This window comes from Ranitomeya variabilis, chromosome 6 (genome assembly GCF_051348905.1).
Source record: "Ranitomeya variabilis isolate aRanVar5 chromosome 6, aRanVar5.hap1, whole genome shotgun sequence".
NCBI classification, from domain to species: domain Eukaryota; kingdom Metazoa; phylum Chordata; class Amphibia; order Anura; family Dendrobatidae; genus Ranitomeya; species Ranitomeya variabilis.
This window is the reverse complement of record NC_135237.1, coordinates 399,472,994-399,487,344: the sequence shown is the minus strand read 5'-3', so window position 1 is coordinate 399,487,344 and position 14,351 is coordinate 399,472,994. Positions and strand designations below refer to the sequence as shown.

At 46.7% G+C, this 14,351-nt stretch overlaps 1 long non-coding RNA gene across 1 annotated transcript; it reads right to left on the bottom strand.

Moving 5' to 3' along the window:
- Nucleotides 1–581: 581 nt before the first annotated feature.
- LOC143781199 (uncharacterized) lies at nucleotides 582–10,292 on the bottom strand. The gene is made up of 3 exons (XR_013216613.1): nucleotides 10,215–10,292; nucleotides 3,376–3,525; nucleotides 582–1,154 (listed from the first exon to the last, which is right to left on the bottom strand). It is a non-coding gene; the product is annotated as an uncharacterized LOC143781199 (long non-coding RNA).
- Nucleotides 10,293–14,351: the final 4,059 nt, after the last annotated feature.

Below are 14,351 nucleotides of genomic sequence, written 5' to 3'. Positions count from 1 at the left end.
AGTGCTCATTCAATGGGCCACCCACCATACTGCTCTGCTTATATCAAATACACAAGCCTATTTATAAGTTGCTTAATAATAGTTACCCATTGGTGTTATCCAACTCCTGTGAGGACCTTGGTCACCCCAACGTGCGTTTCGCGTGCTTACAATAGCCTCGCTTCCTCAGGGGGCGTGGCTAAATCTAGATCTTAGTCCCCTATAAATACAACGCCGTTCCGGTCATGTGACCCCCGGTAACCTATCCATGCCTATTCGCAATACGCTTGCGCTCATAAGGCGTCCTGTAGCCATGGATACCCATGGCCTGAACCGCCTCCATTGTGCAACACCTATTATTGCTAAAGTGCCTCTAAACTAGATTTGGTGTCCCACCGCCATGGAAACCCATGACGTAGGACCGCGTGTCTCTGCTGATTGTGCGCGTGCGCTAGTGTGATATCTTCCTGCTTAGTCTGTCCTCATAGTGCAGCTCCGCCCACAGGGTCACATGAGCGGGCCGGCGCCAGGCCAACATCACGCCCCCAATGAGACGGAGACCTCACCATTCGGAGAGAACGGCAGAAAGTGGGCATACTAAAAAGGTGCTGTTACGTGCTTATAAAATAACAAAAGTGCTTAGTGCTAGTTATCACATGTCACCACATAATGGTAACAGAAGTGAAACCGGTTACCCCAATTTTAGAACAGCAGCAAATAAATGCGCTCTCTAATATTAATAAGTGCTTATAAATAATTAATTAAAAGGTGCTAATAGTGCTACTAATATATGTGACCCTTATATGTATTAACTTAGTTCCAGTGTTAAGAATTTATATAAGAGTACATCAATATTATATCCATACATAATAATAAATATCTAAAAAGCTAATGATTGAATACATTTGGGATATAATCACAGAAAAAAAGTTTTTTTAAAGAATACAGAAGTTAAATCAACGGTAAACAGTCACCATATGCTTTGTTTTTATCACATAGTTAGTATGATAACTTTGCCTCCGGCACTTCCCAATCCTTTTGTTCTATATGATATTATTTTTCTTATTTCCTCTTTAGGGTACAGATGGATGGGATTCCTCTTTGAAGTACAGGTAACTTGCTTCTTGATTACTTGTTTCATATACAGAGATTAATTCACCATGCATCAATCTTAGCTAGTAAAGTAAAAATAAAAATAACAAAATTAACACACAATTTAAAATACACTTAGACTAAGACAAGATTAAAATCTGGATGGAGAGTGATGGAATAGACAGGGCAAGATAAAAGGAGGAAAGGGGGATACCCACTGATGCTATAAATAGGACGAAAAACCATGTGTCTCGTTCAGCCCTTTTGGGGTTAGTGTCCCCAAGATGGTGATCCACCTACATTCCCTTTGCGCCAATAGTCGGTGAATATCACCTCCTCTAACCCCACATTGAATATGTTCAATGCCCCTGACCCGGAGCACCCCAGGGTTACATTTGTGATGTTCCTTAAAATGGCGCGGAATAGTTTTTAGTTTTGAAATATCCTTTTCTATTTCTGCCGCCATAATGTCCCTGACGTGCTCCCGTGTACGGGTACCTAGGCGTCTTGACGTTAGTCCAATGTAGATTTTGGGACAACTACATACTGCATAATAAATGACTTGAGTCGTATTACACGTAATATGATGTTTTATACGGTAGTTCTTTCCTTCCACTGACTCAAATTCAGAAGTTCGACTGATGTTCTTGCATGAAATGCAGTCCCCACATGGAAAGCATCCCATCGGTGGGCCTTTTGAGCCAAACTTATTTTTTGGGATAGAGGGAACATAGTGACTAGATGCCAGAATGTCTTTGAGGTTTCTACTCCTTCTAGACGTCATCATTGGACGTCCTGTTAGAAGTTTTGAAAGAGTAGGATCAGTCAAAAGTACATTCCAGTGTTTCTGGAGACACTCCCTCATGGTGGTCCATTCCACATTAAATGTGGATATGAACCGAATTACATTATCCTGTTCTGGTTTTTCCCTATTTTGAGGATATAATAAGGCCTCACGTTTTTGAAATTTTGCCCTCAGATAACCTTTCTTAATACATCGGTTGCTGTAACCCCTAGATTGAAATCTCTCTCGGAGGTCGTCCGCTTGTTTCTCGAATTTGGACTCGGAGGAACAAATCCTCCTCATCCTGAGGTGCTGCCCCACCGGGATGGCCCTGATTGTGCTAGCCGGATGACTGGACTCTGCATGTAGCAAGGAATTAACAGAGGTGGACTTCCTGTAAACATCCGTCTGCAGGTAACGATTTTCATCTACCTCAATTTTCACATCCAGAAAGTCCACCTCCGATTTGCTAGTTTGGTACGTCAATTTAATGTTAAACCTGTTACAATTTAAATCCTGCATGAATTTCTGCAACTCGTTTTCAGACCCCTGCCAGATTATAAACAGGTCATCAATATATCTCAGCCAGCACTGCACATGGTCTGCGGCCCGGTCGCCCCCGCCACCAAAAACCTCCCTCTCCCAATATCCCAAGAAGAGGTTGGCGAACGAGGGCGCACAGGCCGCACCCATGGCAGTGCCGCGCTGCTGCAGGTAAAAAATATCCCTGAAAACAAAAAATTTTTTTGTTAGAATAAAGGTAAGTAATTCCAGTATAAAATCGCACATCAGGCCATCCCGGCTGGCAGACCCCAGGAAGAAGCGGACCACCTCCAGTCCATCCTCGTGACGTATACAGGTGTACAATGATTCAATGTCAGCAGTGACAAGAATCATGTCTTCCTCCAGCTGGATCCCATTGATCCTGCTCAGCACGTCCGATGTGTCTCGGGCATAGGAGGGAAGGGTCTCGACCAAAGGTTTAAGATAAAAATCCACGAACTTACAAATTGGATCACTCACACCTCCCATGCCAGAGACAATCGGACGGCCGGGGGGATCAATGGGATTCTTATGTATCTTTGGAACAAAATATATAGTAGGTACCTTTGGAAACCTGGTCAGCAGTCCATCAAAGATTTTTTTGGGGATCAATCCTCTATCCAAGACTTGCTCAAGAACATCCTCCAATTCACGAGTAAACTCATTTATTGGGTTATGATCCAATTTGTGATAAGTTTCTCTATCTTTCAGATGTCTCATTGCCTCTTTTTCATAAAGAACTTTTGGCCATAAAACAATGTTTCCCCCCTTGTCCACCGGTTTGATAACAATATCATCATAATCTTTTAATTCTTGTAGAGCTTTTCTTTGTTTTGCCATCAGATTATCATGTCGACGCCTAGTAGTTATTTTTTCAAAATCTTGTTTTACCAATCTGGTAAAAATTTCTACTGCCGGACTTAGGGACAAGGGGGGAAACCTTGTTGATTTGGGGTAACAATTTTTGGGGAACCTACCCATTGGGTCCGATGTTCGTTCCTGCAGGAGATCCTCCAGTGCCTGCTGCGCCTCCCTTTCAATTTGATCACTATCAGGTATAGACCCATCTTTGTCAAAGAGTTTTTTTAAAATCAGTTTTCTAGAGAAGAGATAGAGGTCTTTGGTAGCTGTAAATAGATCAAAATTATTAGTGGGAGAGAATATTAGTCCTTTTTGAAGAACATCAATTTGATCCTTGCTAAGACGCCGGGACGGGACGCCGAGGAGCTGCAAGCAAGACAGGTGAGTTTATTATTTTATTGCAGCAGCAGCAGCACAGCTATGGGGCAATAATGGACGGTGCAGAGCACTATATGGCACAGCTATGGGGCAATAATGGACGGTGCAGAGCACTATATGGTACAGCTATGGGGCAACGGTGCAGAGCACTATATGGCACAGCTATCTATGGGGCAACGGTGCAGAGCACTATATGGCACAGCTATCTATGGGGCAATGGTGCAGAGCACTATATGGCACAGCTATGGGGCAACGGTGCAGAGCACTATATGGCACAGCTATGGGGCAACGGTGCAGAGCATTATATATATGGCACAGCTATGGGGCAACGGTGCAGAGCACTATATATATGGCACAGCTATGGGGCAACGGTGCAGAGCACTATATGGCACAGCTATGGGGCAACGGTGCAGAGCACTATATGACACAGCTATGGGGCAACGGTGCAGAGCACTATATGGAACATCTATGGGGCAATGGTGCAGAGCACTATATGGCACAGCTATGGGGCAACGGTGCAGAGCACTATATGGCACAGCTATGGGGCAATGGTGCAGAGCATTGTATATATGGCACAGCTTTATGTGGAGTATCTATGGGGCAACGGTGCAGAGCATTGTATATATGGCACAGCTTTATGTGGAGCATCTATGGGGCCATAATGAACGGTGCAGAGCATTATATGTGGCACAGCCTTATGTGGAGCATCTATGGGGCCATAATGAATGGTATGGAGTATCTATTTTTAATTTTGAAATTCACCGTGCATTTTCCACCCTAGGCTTATACTCGAGTCAATAAGTTTTCCCAGTTTTTTGTGGCAAAATTAGGGGGGTCGGCTTATACTCGGGTCGGCTTATACTCGAGTATATATGGTAATTATGAAGGTAACAATGTTTCTTAGCATTTTTCCCTGTAAAAAAAATGTTTGGTTTGGTTTGGTAGGTCTTTTTAAAAATCTGTAAAAGAGGTGCAATAGTCTTACGACGTTAATCCCAGATACCATATTTGAGTCAGAAAGGCATGCAGGCACCTTCTCCATGCTGTTACCATTTAGTTTTAGCTCTTTCCCATCAATTTCAGCTTTCTCCCCATGCCCCCAGACCTGTTTGTTGGGTCCAGCAGAAAAATATTCAGCTTTTCCATTGACTTGTATTGGATTCGCTATTCTGTGCGAATACACAGATATTAGAAATTATTCGTGCTGATTTTCCCAAATCTGAATATTTTACTATTCAATCATCACTAATCCTAAACTTTTTTGAAGTGTTATCTTAAATTACTTTTTCTTTTACTTTTTCTTAACATTATTGCAAATACTACAATAATAAGTGTTAATAACGAAAATAAAGTCAAATTATTAAAAATGTTACTAGATTCTCATCCTTGAAACTTTATAATTAAAGCAATTGGAAAATAGAGAGTGCTGAGAATGAGAAATGCTTTTAATGCATCTCTGCCCTGAACAAAAAGCTAAAACTAGTAATTACATTTTTGTAATGATTTGCTATTTAAATAGTAAGGGATTTACCCTTTGACAAATTGTGTCATAATTTATGGGCAAAATCAAACGCCATTGTTAACATACTGGCATTTTAGCTTCAGATATATTTAAAGGGAACATGTCAGATCCCCCATGCCTTCCAACCCAGAAGCATTCATCTATGTGTGATTAAACTCCCTGCCTAGCCAGCCCTATTTAATGTAATTCAGCTAAATAAATGCTTTAAAAAAGCATTTATAATGTCTCTGTTTCCTATGCTAATGAGCACTTTGACTAGTCATGGGTCATTAGTTTCCCCACACTAGTTGGCCCTCTTTCCATGTTATCACATCCCTATAGGGCATGATAACATAATTTGAATAAGCCAGCTTTATCACCAGCTAATACAAATCTAGCCAGGCTCGGACTGGCCCACCGGAGAACCGGAGGATCCTCCGGTGGGCCCAGGCACTGACACCTGCTGGCAGGGCCCCCACTGCTCCAGGGGCCCCCACTGCTCCGGGGGCCCCCCCGGCCGCCCCCCACCCACCCTCCTTGAAGACGATACTCACCCTGCTCCAGCGATGGTCTCGGCATCTGCTCTGCACTGCATCTTCTTCCTGCTTGTGCGGTCACGTGGTACCGCTTCATTAAGGTCATGAATATGCGCATATTCATGACTTTAATCAGTATCACATGACCGCACAAGCACAAGCAGGAAGAAGATGCAGTGCAGAGCAGACGCCGAGAGCCCGAGACCATCGCTGGAGCAGGGTGAGTATCGTCTTCAAGGAGGGTGGGTGGGGGGCGGCCGGGGGGGGGGGCCCTCGGAGCAGTGGGGGCCTCTGGAGCAGTGGGGGCCCCTGGAGCAGTGGGGGACACTGGGGGGGCAGAATGCTGGACACACACTGGGGGCAGATTGCTGGAGACACACTAGGGCAGAATGCTGGAGACACACTGGGGCAGAATGCTGGAGACACACTGGGGCAGAATGCTGGAGACACACTGGGGCAGAATGCTGGAGACACACTGGGGCAGAATGCTGGAGACACACTGGGGCAGAATGCTGGAGACACACTGGGGCAGAATGCTGGACACACTGGGGCAGAATGCTGGAGACACACTGGGGCAGAATGCTGGAGACACACTGGGGCAGAATGCTGGAGACACACTGGGGAAGAATGCTGGAGACACACTGGGGCAGAATGCTGGAGACACACTGGGGCAGAATGCTGGACACACTGGGGCAGAATGCTGGAGACACACTGGGGCAGAATGCTGGAGACACACTGGGGCAGATTGCTGGACACACTGGGGCAGAATGCTGGAGACACACTGGGGCAGAATGCTGGAGACACACTGGGGCAGAATGCTGGAGACACACTGGGGCAGAACGCTGGAGACACACTGGGGCAGAACGCTGGAGACACACTGGGGGCAGAACGCTGGAGACACACTGGGTGCAGAACGCTGGAGACACACTGGGAGCAGAACGCTGGACACACTGGGGGAAGAACGCTGGACACACTGGGGGCAGAACGCTGGACACACTGGGGGCAGAACGCTGGACACACTGGAGGCAGAACGCTGGACACACTGGGGGCAGAACGCTGGACACATTGGGGGCAGAACGCTGGACACACTGGGGGCAGAACGCTGGACACACTGGGGGCAGAATGCTGGACACACTGGGGGCAGTGCTGGACATACTGGGGCAGATTGTTGGACACACTGGGGGTAATATGCTGGACACACTGGGGCAGATTGCTGGACACACTGGGGGCAATACTGGACACACTGGGGCAATATGCTTGACATACTGGGGCAGATTGCTGGACACACTGGGGCAGATTGCTGGACATACTGGGGCAGATTCCTGGACACACTGTCTGGGGGCAATGCTGGACATACTGGGACAGATTGCTGGACACTGGGGCAGATTGCCGGACATACTGGGGCAGATTGCTGGACACACTGTCTGGGGGCAATGCTGGACACACTGGGGCAGATTGCTGGACACTGGGGCAATATGCTGGACATACTGGGGCAGGTTGCTGGACACACTGGGGGTAATATGCTGGACACACTGGGGTAGATTGCTGGACACACTGGGGGCAGGACTGGAGGCATGGGCAGAATGTAGATACAGGGCATGATTGGAGACACGGGGCAGAATGAAAGACATGGGGCAGGATTGGATCATGGGGCAGGATGGATACGATGGAGACAGATGGGGCAGGATGGGGAGCTCATATGGGGTAGAATGGATACTCATGAGGGCAGGATGCGAGAACATATGGCTGGAGCCAGGAATGAGATAAACGGGGCCAGGGTGGGGAATATTACCATAGAGGCTAATTAAGGGATATTATTACTGCAGTGATGTATTTATTTTATTTTTTGAGTATACTGTTTTAATTGGGGGGGCGGTGCTGTTACTGTGTAGAGTGATACTATGTCGCCTTTTTTTCTTCATGTGGTGTAATGTAGAAGTTGTGAAAAATTAAGTAATGTGTTCTGCAAGCGGAGCTCGAGATAACTGTGTTATTTCCTGCAGAAATGAGTCCTGGCTGGAAGAAATGATGGCGGTCTGTGCTGGATGAAAGATGAAGGACTTCACCTAGAGACGTCACTGGTGAGTCAGTGTTACCTATACACTGACACTATACACTGTATACTATATACAGAGCTCCTGTGTATAATGTCACCAGTGATCACTGTATTACCTATACATTATATGCAGAGCTCCTGTGTATAATACCACCAGTGATCTCTGTATTACCTCTACACAGACACTGCATACTAAGTACAGATCTCCTGTGTATAATGTCACTTAGGCTGCCGTCACACATTCAGTATTTGGTCAGTATTTTACATCAGTATTTGTAAGCCAAAACCAGGAGTGGGTGATAAATGCAGAAGTGGTGCACATGTTTCTATTATACTTTTCCTCAAATTGTTCCACTCCTGGTTTTGGCTTACAAATACTGATGTAAAATACTGACCAAATACTGCTAGTGTGACAGCAGCCTTATGATGATAGTATTGTGTTTTTTTTTGTTTTTTTTTATTTCTGATCAGTATTGTAGTATTCAGTCACTATGTGGTGGTAATATGTGGTCTGGAAATGGTGTTGTGGTATTTGTCCCTTGTATGTGCTATTTGGTCACCAAGTGGTGGTAATATGTGGTCTTGACATGGTGCGGTGGTATTTGTCCCTTGTATGTAGTATTATTCGGTCACTATGTGGTCTGGTCATGGTGTGGTGGTATTTCTTCCTGTATGTGGTAATATTGGTCTTGGTATAGTGGATTGTGTTGTGTATGGCGGTCATTTGTTCTCTCTGATATTAATTAGGAGAAGATTCTTTATTTCCATTAGGGTGAGTGTCCACGGTAAGTAAACGATGCGTGTTTGACGCTGCAGCGTCAAACACGCAGCGTCCAGATGTTCCAGCATAGTGGAGGGGATTTTTTGAAATCCCGTGTCCACTATGCGTGGAAACCCGCACGCGGCGGCCCTGCGACTCCGGACATGCTGCGCGTCTTTTCAGATCGCAGCATGTCCGTGCTACCTGCGGCGACGCTGCGTCGCCGCAAGTAATATCACAGGGCCCTATGGCGAGGGGTGCGATGATCCCAGATGTGTACAGTACACATCCGGCATCATCGCGTCCCAGAAAGGGGGCGGGGCTTAGCGCCGAGCGGCTTCTCCGCTCCGGCGATACCGCCGGCCATCCTGACCGTGGTAACACACCCTTAGAGTTTTAATGCTTTGTACACAGCGGCGGAGATGCACTTAAAGGGGTTTCCTGTGGAAAAAAGTAATCACCTCTCCACAGGATAAGTGATAACATATTGATTGGTGGGGGTCTGACTGCTTGGACCCACTCAGCAAAATGTGGAACTTTTTATCCCCATTAGACTGGAGTGGCATGTCCGACTAGATCACTGATCCATTCATTCCCTCAGTGGCTGCACTTGTTTTTTTCTGGAAGCCCCAAAGAGAATGAATGGAGCTGCGGTCAGAAATCCCACCTGCCGCTGCATTTTAAAATAGTGATAAAAGTGTCCTGTCAGGGATAAAACTTCCCCAGTTTCTAATGGTCGGATCTAAGCGGTCACCTATCCTGTGGAGCCCATGGATCAGTGATAACTTGTTTTACCAAGAACCACATTAATGGAAACTACCGTAATTATACATCCCAGTTATTGGGGCACACGGTAGATGTGCGGCAGCCGCCGGTGTTTTACAGCCGATGCTCCACTATAATGACAGATATTTGCATATAGCTGTAGGGTGGGCCCCTAGAGGCCATTCCTCTGGTGGGCCCCAGACACCCCAGTCCGACGCTGAATCTAGCGCATGTTTGGCAGCGTCCATGTGCCTCTGAAGCTGGGCGTACGCTTCCCAGCTTCAGAGATGCATTGACACTGCCAAAATGAGCAGCGCACATGCGCTAGATTTGCATTAGCTGGTGATAAAGCTGGTATGTGCAAATTATGTTATCATGCCCCATAGGGGTGTGGTAACATGGAAAGAGGGCCAACTAGTGTGGGGCAACTAATGCCACATTGACTAGTCAAAGTGCTCAATAGAATAGAGATGATTACGCTATACAGGGCTGGTTACGAAGGGAGTTTAATCATACATAGGTGAGTGCTGCTGGGTTGGAGGGCATGTGGGACCTGACAGGTTTCCTTTAAACAATCACTTGTTAAACCATGTTTCGAAATCATTAAGAGGTGCTTGAAGATACGGCAGAAATAAATATTTTAATACATTATTTGACTAATGATGGCCAGAACCACAGTGCCCATGGCATCATACCTGCAGTCCCTATAAACACAGTGCTCAAAGCCATAGTGTTTCATGACACCAACCATATCAACCAACATCATGGCCAATTATAAGTAGGTATATGACAGTGGATAACTGTATAAATTATTAACAAAGGATAAAAAGACTACAACAGAAACTCTACAGTAATATAAGTGTAAGGGTGGGCCAGGGCGGTAGTCGTGGCTGAGGTAAAAGTCTCTTGCACACCCTGACCTCCCCTCACATACACTCCACGACTCTCAGTCAGCATACCTGCAGCTCCTTGTCCCTTGGGGGTTCCTGTAATGCACTGCACATTTTCCTCAGTCGAAGCAGAATAATCAGTCACAGTCCCGTTGAACACTTGAACAATGAACTTTACTTGAAACAGGCACATAATGGTTCTTTTCAGCACGCTTTACAATACACTGTTTCTTCTCTGTCCCTGTCTCCTCTCTTTCCTTGTCAGCATTTACATCAGGCTTTACAATACACAGCTTCTCCTCTTTCTCTGTTTTTCCTTTTTCTTTACTAAGCCCGCTTCCGGAATGGACCGTGCTTACCAGTCTTCCAGCGTTCTCTGTGCCCATTCTTACCTTAGTAGGGATTCCTCTAAACCATTTCACCCTGGTCCTGAGTACATCCATCAGCTTAGCTAGCAGCCACATTCTGAATGACCTGTTCATACTGCTTAGGTCTTTTCTAGCACCTACAGCCACAGTCCCACTTATATTGTGCTGTCAGTGACCCTTTCAATGCCTTCCTTCTTTCTCTCGTAGCCCTCCTGGCCCTGATGCTGCCTGACTGGATCTTGGGCTGCTGCACAGCTGACAGCCCTGACAGGGTGCTCCCACCCAACTGATTCAAATTCTCAGCTGTTCTGAGCCCTAACTCACTAGCTCCTCCCACATTAACCATCTACTTGCTGAAACTCTCTAACCCCATCTAGTGGACAAACTAGGGAGCTATGCTTTTCCTATCTACATAACAGTACATTTGTATGCCAGGGAAATGCACAACATGGACGCTTACAAAGACAATACAAGTAATATTTACGGACAGCTCCTTGTGTCCCTCACATTCCCCCTTCCTTTAACAATGGTCATCCCTCCCTGACCATTTACTTCCAAAATGTATTATGTACAAGTAATACTCCACACAGGGAGAATGGCGCAAGAGCCCTTTTTTCTCTTAAGGGGTACCTGGCTCACCGTCCTCCAGGTTACAGATTCAACCCATTTTTTTTCAAAATATGACCAGGCCATCAGATTATCCGTGGTAAAGGAAAGTCTCTTTCCAGGACAACGAATGTTGAACATCAGTCCCATTCCTGTTCACGGGACATAAACACATTTACAAAAATAAGGTCCACAGTCCTTGAGGGGGGAGAAGTTGTCCCCTTCCTTAGAAAATAGCACAGTCTTTTGCGCAATGTGTGTTGCCTGTCCTAAAAACTGTCTGTTGCTGCAGCCGCATGAGAGCCAGGATAAAGTCCTCAGGCGATGTTCTATTTTTCCAGCAGAAAGGGGCACAACAAGAGCAACAAAAAAAACAGTTCCTGTGTGACCTGATCCAGTCACACTACCCCCCTTCCTTTGAGGGTAGTATGGGCTCTCTTGGCCTTATAGGGACGTGGAACAGTCCCATTCAATTTCTGGCCAGGGACACAGAATAGTCCCTAATCATCTCAGTGCAACAAGCACCACATTAGCAGGGACGCGGAACAGTCCCTTATCAGCAGTAGTCATTTAGTGGCACCCATCCTGTTGGTTTTTTTTACGCTTGATCACATTCTCAATTCAGGCGGCCTGGCTAGGAGGCAAAAAAGAGGCCTCACGCAGCTGGTAGGAAAAAGAGGCATCCATATACATCACAGAAGCGGGTTCAGGGGGGTGTGGCACAGACTTTACTTCTGAGATAAGGGGCTGGAGTGCACTCACCATTCCGGTTCACGTTAGCCGCGCTTGTCTCGGGATCGCTGTATCCTTCTGCAGTGTGCTTCGCCACTACTGCATCAGGATCTGGCTCATCCCTGGCTTCCGGTCCGAGTTCCTCAAGAATGGGTGTCGCCTCTGGTCTCCGCTGGATTGGCAACATCGTCATCGGTGGTGCAGGCCATCATCTCCCGGTATTGCTGGACAAGCTCATCATGTTTCCCTGGCTCAGGCAGCCGCCAGTCCGGTGCTTGGGGGAACTTCCAGGACAGGTAAGATATTGCCTCCTTTACTCCCTCTCTCTTTTTTAGCCACACCCACCCATGTAGCCCACCCAACGCGTATCATCACCTATGTGACTTCATCAGGGGTAAAGTAGTGTGGTAATTTACAGACAGACATATATATATATAGCCCTTACAAATTGAAGAATTCATTGCAGCTGTGACACGAGTCACGCCGGAGTGCAGGCACAAGCATATTGTCTCCTTAGCGTCCCGGAAATGAGTAGTGCGCATGTCAAAGGATCCCCATAGAGACGCAGTGACCCCTGTAACAGGTAGGGGCGCTGCATGGTCTCCCCAGTATACGCATGGAGGAGTATTGAGGCTGTGAGAGTGCATGGCAGTTGTGTCATGATTCTCAATGGCGAGAGAACATAGCCCAGCATATATGAGAACTAGCTCTTGGAAGATGGAAACTATACTGACCATGAACTAAACCTGCCGCACAACTAGAAGTGGCCGGGTAGCATGCCTACGTTTTTTTATCCCTAGATGCCCAGCGCCAGCCGGAGAACTACCTAATCCTAGCAGAGGAAAAGACAGTCCTGGCTCACCTCTAGAGAAATTTTCCCAAAAGGCAGACAGAGGCCCCCACATATATTGGCGGTGATTTAAGATGAAATGACAAACGTAGTATGAAAATAGGTTTAGCAAAATCGAGGTCCGCTTACTAGATAGCATGAAGACAGAAAGGGCACTTTCATGGTCAGCAGAAAACCCTAGCAAAACACCATCCAGAAATTACTTTAAGACTCTAGCATTAACTCATAACACCAGAGTGGCAATTTCCGCTCACAAGAGCTTTCCAGACACAGTAACGAAACAGCAGCTGTGAACAGGAACAAAATGCAAAAACACACAAGGACAAAGGTCCAACTTAGCTGGGAGTTGTCTAGTAGCAGGAACATGCACAGAAAGGCTACTGATTACATTGTTGACCGGCATGAAACTGACAGAGGAGCAAGGTTATATAGCGACTCCCAATTCCTGATAGGAGCAGGTGAACAGAGGGGATGATGCACACAAATTAAATTCCACAAGTGGCCACCGGGGGAGCCCAGAATCCAATTTCACAACAGTACCCCCCCCTCAAGGAGGGGGCACCGAACCCTCACCAGAACCACCAGGGCGATCAGGATGAGCCCTATGAAAGGCACGGACAAGATCGGAGGCATGAACATCAGAGGCAGTGACCCAAGAATTATCCTCCTGACCGTATCCCTTCCACTTGACCAGATACTGGAGTTTCCGTCTGGAAACACGAGAGTCCAAGATCTTTTCCACAACGTACTCCAACTCACCCTCAACCAACACCGGAGCAGGAGGCTCAACGGAAGGCACAGCTGGTACCTCATACCTGCGCAACAATGACCGATGAAAAACATTATGAATCGAAAAGGATGCAGGGAGGTCCAAACGGAAGGACACAGGGTTAAGGATCTCCAATATCTTGTACGGGCCGATGAACCGAGGCTTAAACTTAGGAGAAGAAACCCTCATAGGGACAAAACGAGAAGACAACCACACCAAGTCCCCAACACAAAGCCGAGGACCAACACGACGACGGCGGTTGGCAAAAAGCTGAGTCTTCTCCTGGGACAACTTCAAATTGTCCACCACCTGCCCCCAAATCTGATGCAACCTCTCCACCACAGCATCCACTCCAGGACAATCCGAAGATTCCACTTGACCGGAGGAAAATCGAGGATGAAACCCCGAATTACAGAAAAACGGGGACACCAAGGTGGCAGAGCTGGCCCGATTATTGAGGGCGAACTCCGCCAAAGGCAAAAAAGCAACCCAATCATCCTGATCCGCAGACACAAAACACCTCAAATATGTCTCCAAGATCTGATTAGTCCGCTCGGTCTGGCCATTAGTCTGAGGATGGAAAGCAGACGAAAAAGACAAATCTATGCCCATCCTAGCACAGAATGCCCGCCAAAATCTAGACACGAATTGGGTCCCTCTGTCAGAAACGATATTCTCCGGAATACCATGCAAACGAACAACATTTTTAAAAAACAGAGGAACCAACTCGGAAGAAGAAGGCAACTTAGGCAAGGGAACCAGATGGACCATCTTAGAGAAACGGTCACACACCACCCAGATGACAGACATCTTCTGAGAAACAGGCAGATCCGAAATAAAATCCATCGAAATGTGCGTCCAAGGCCTCTTCGGGATAGGCA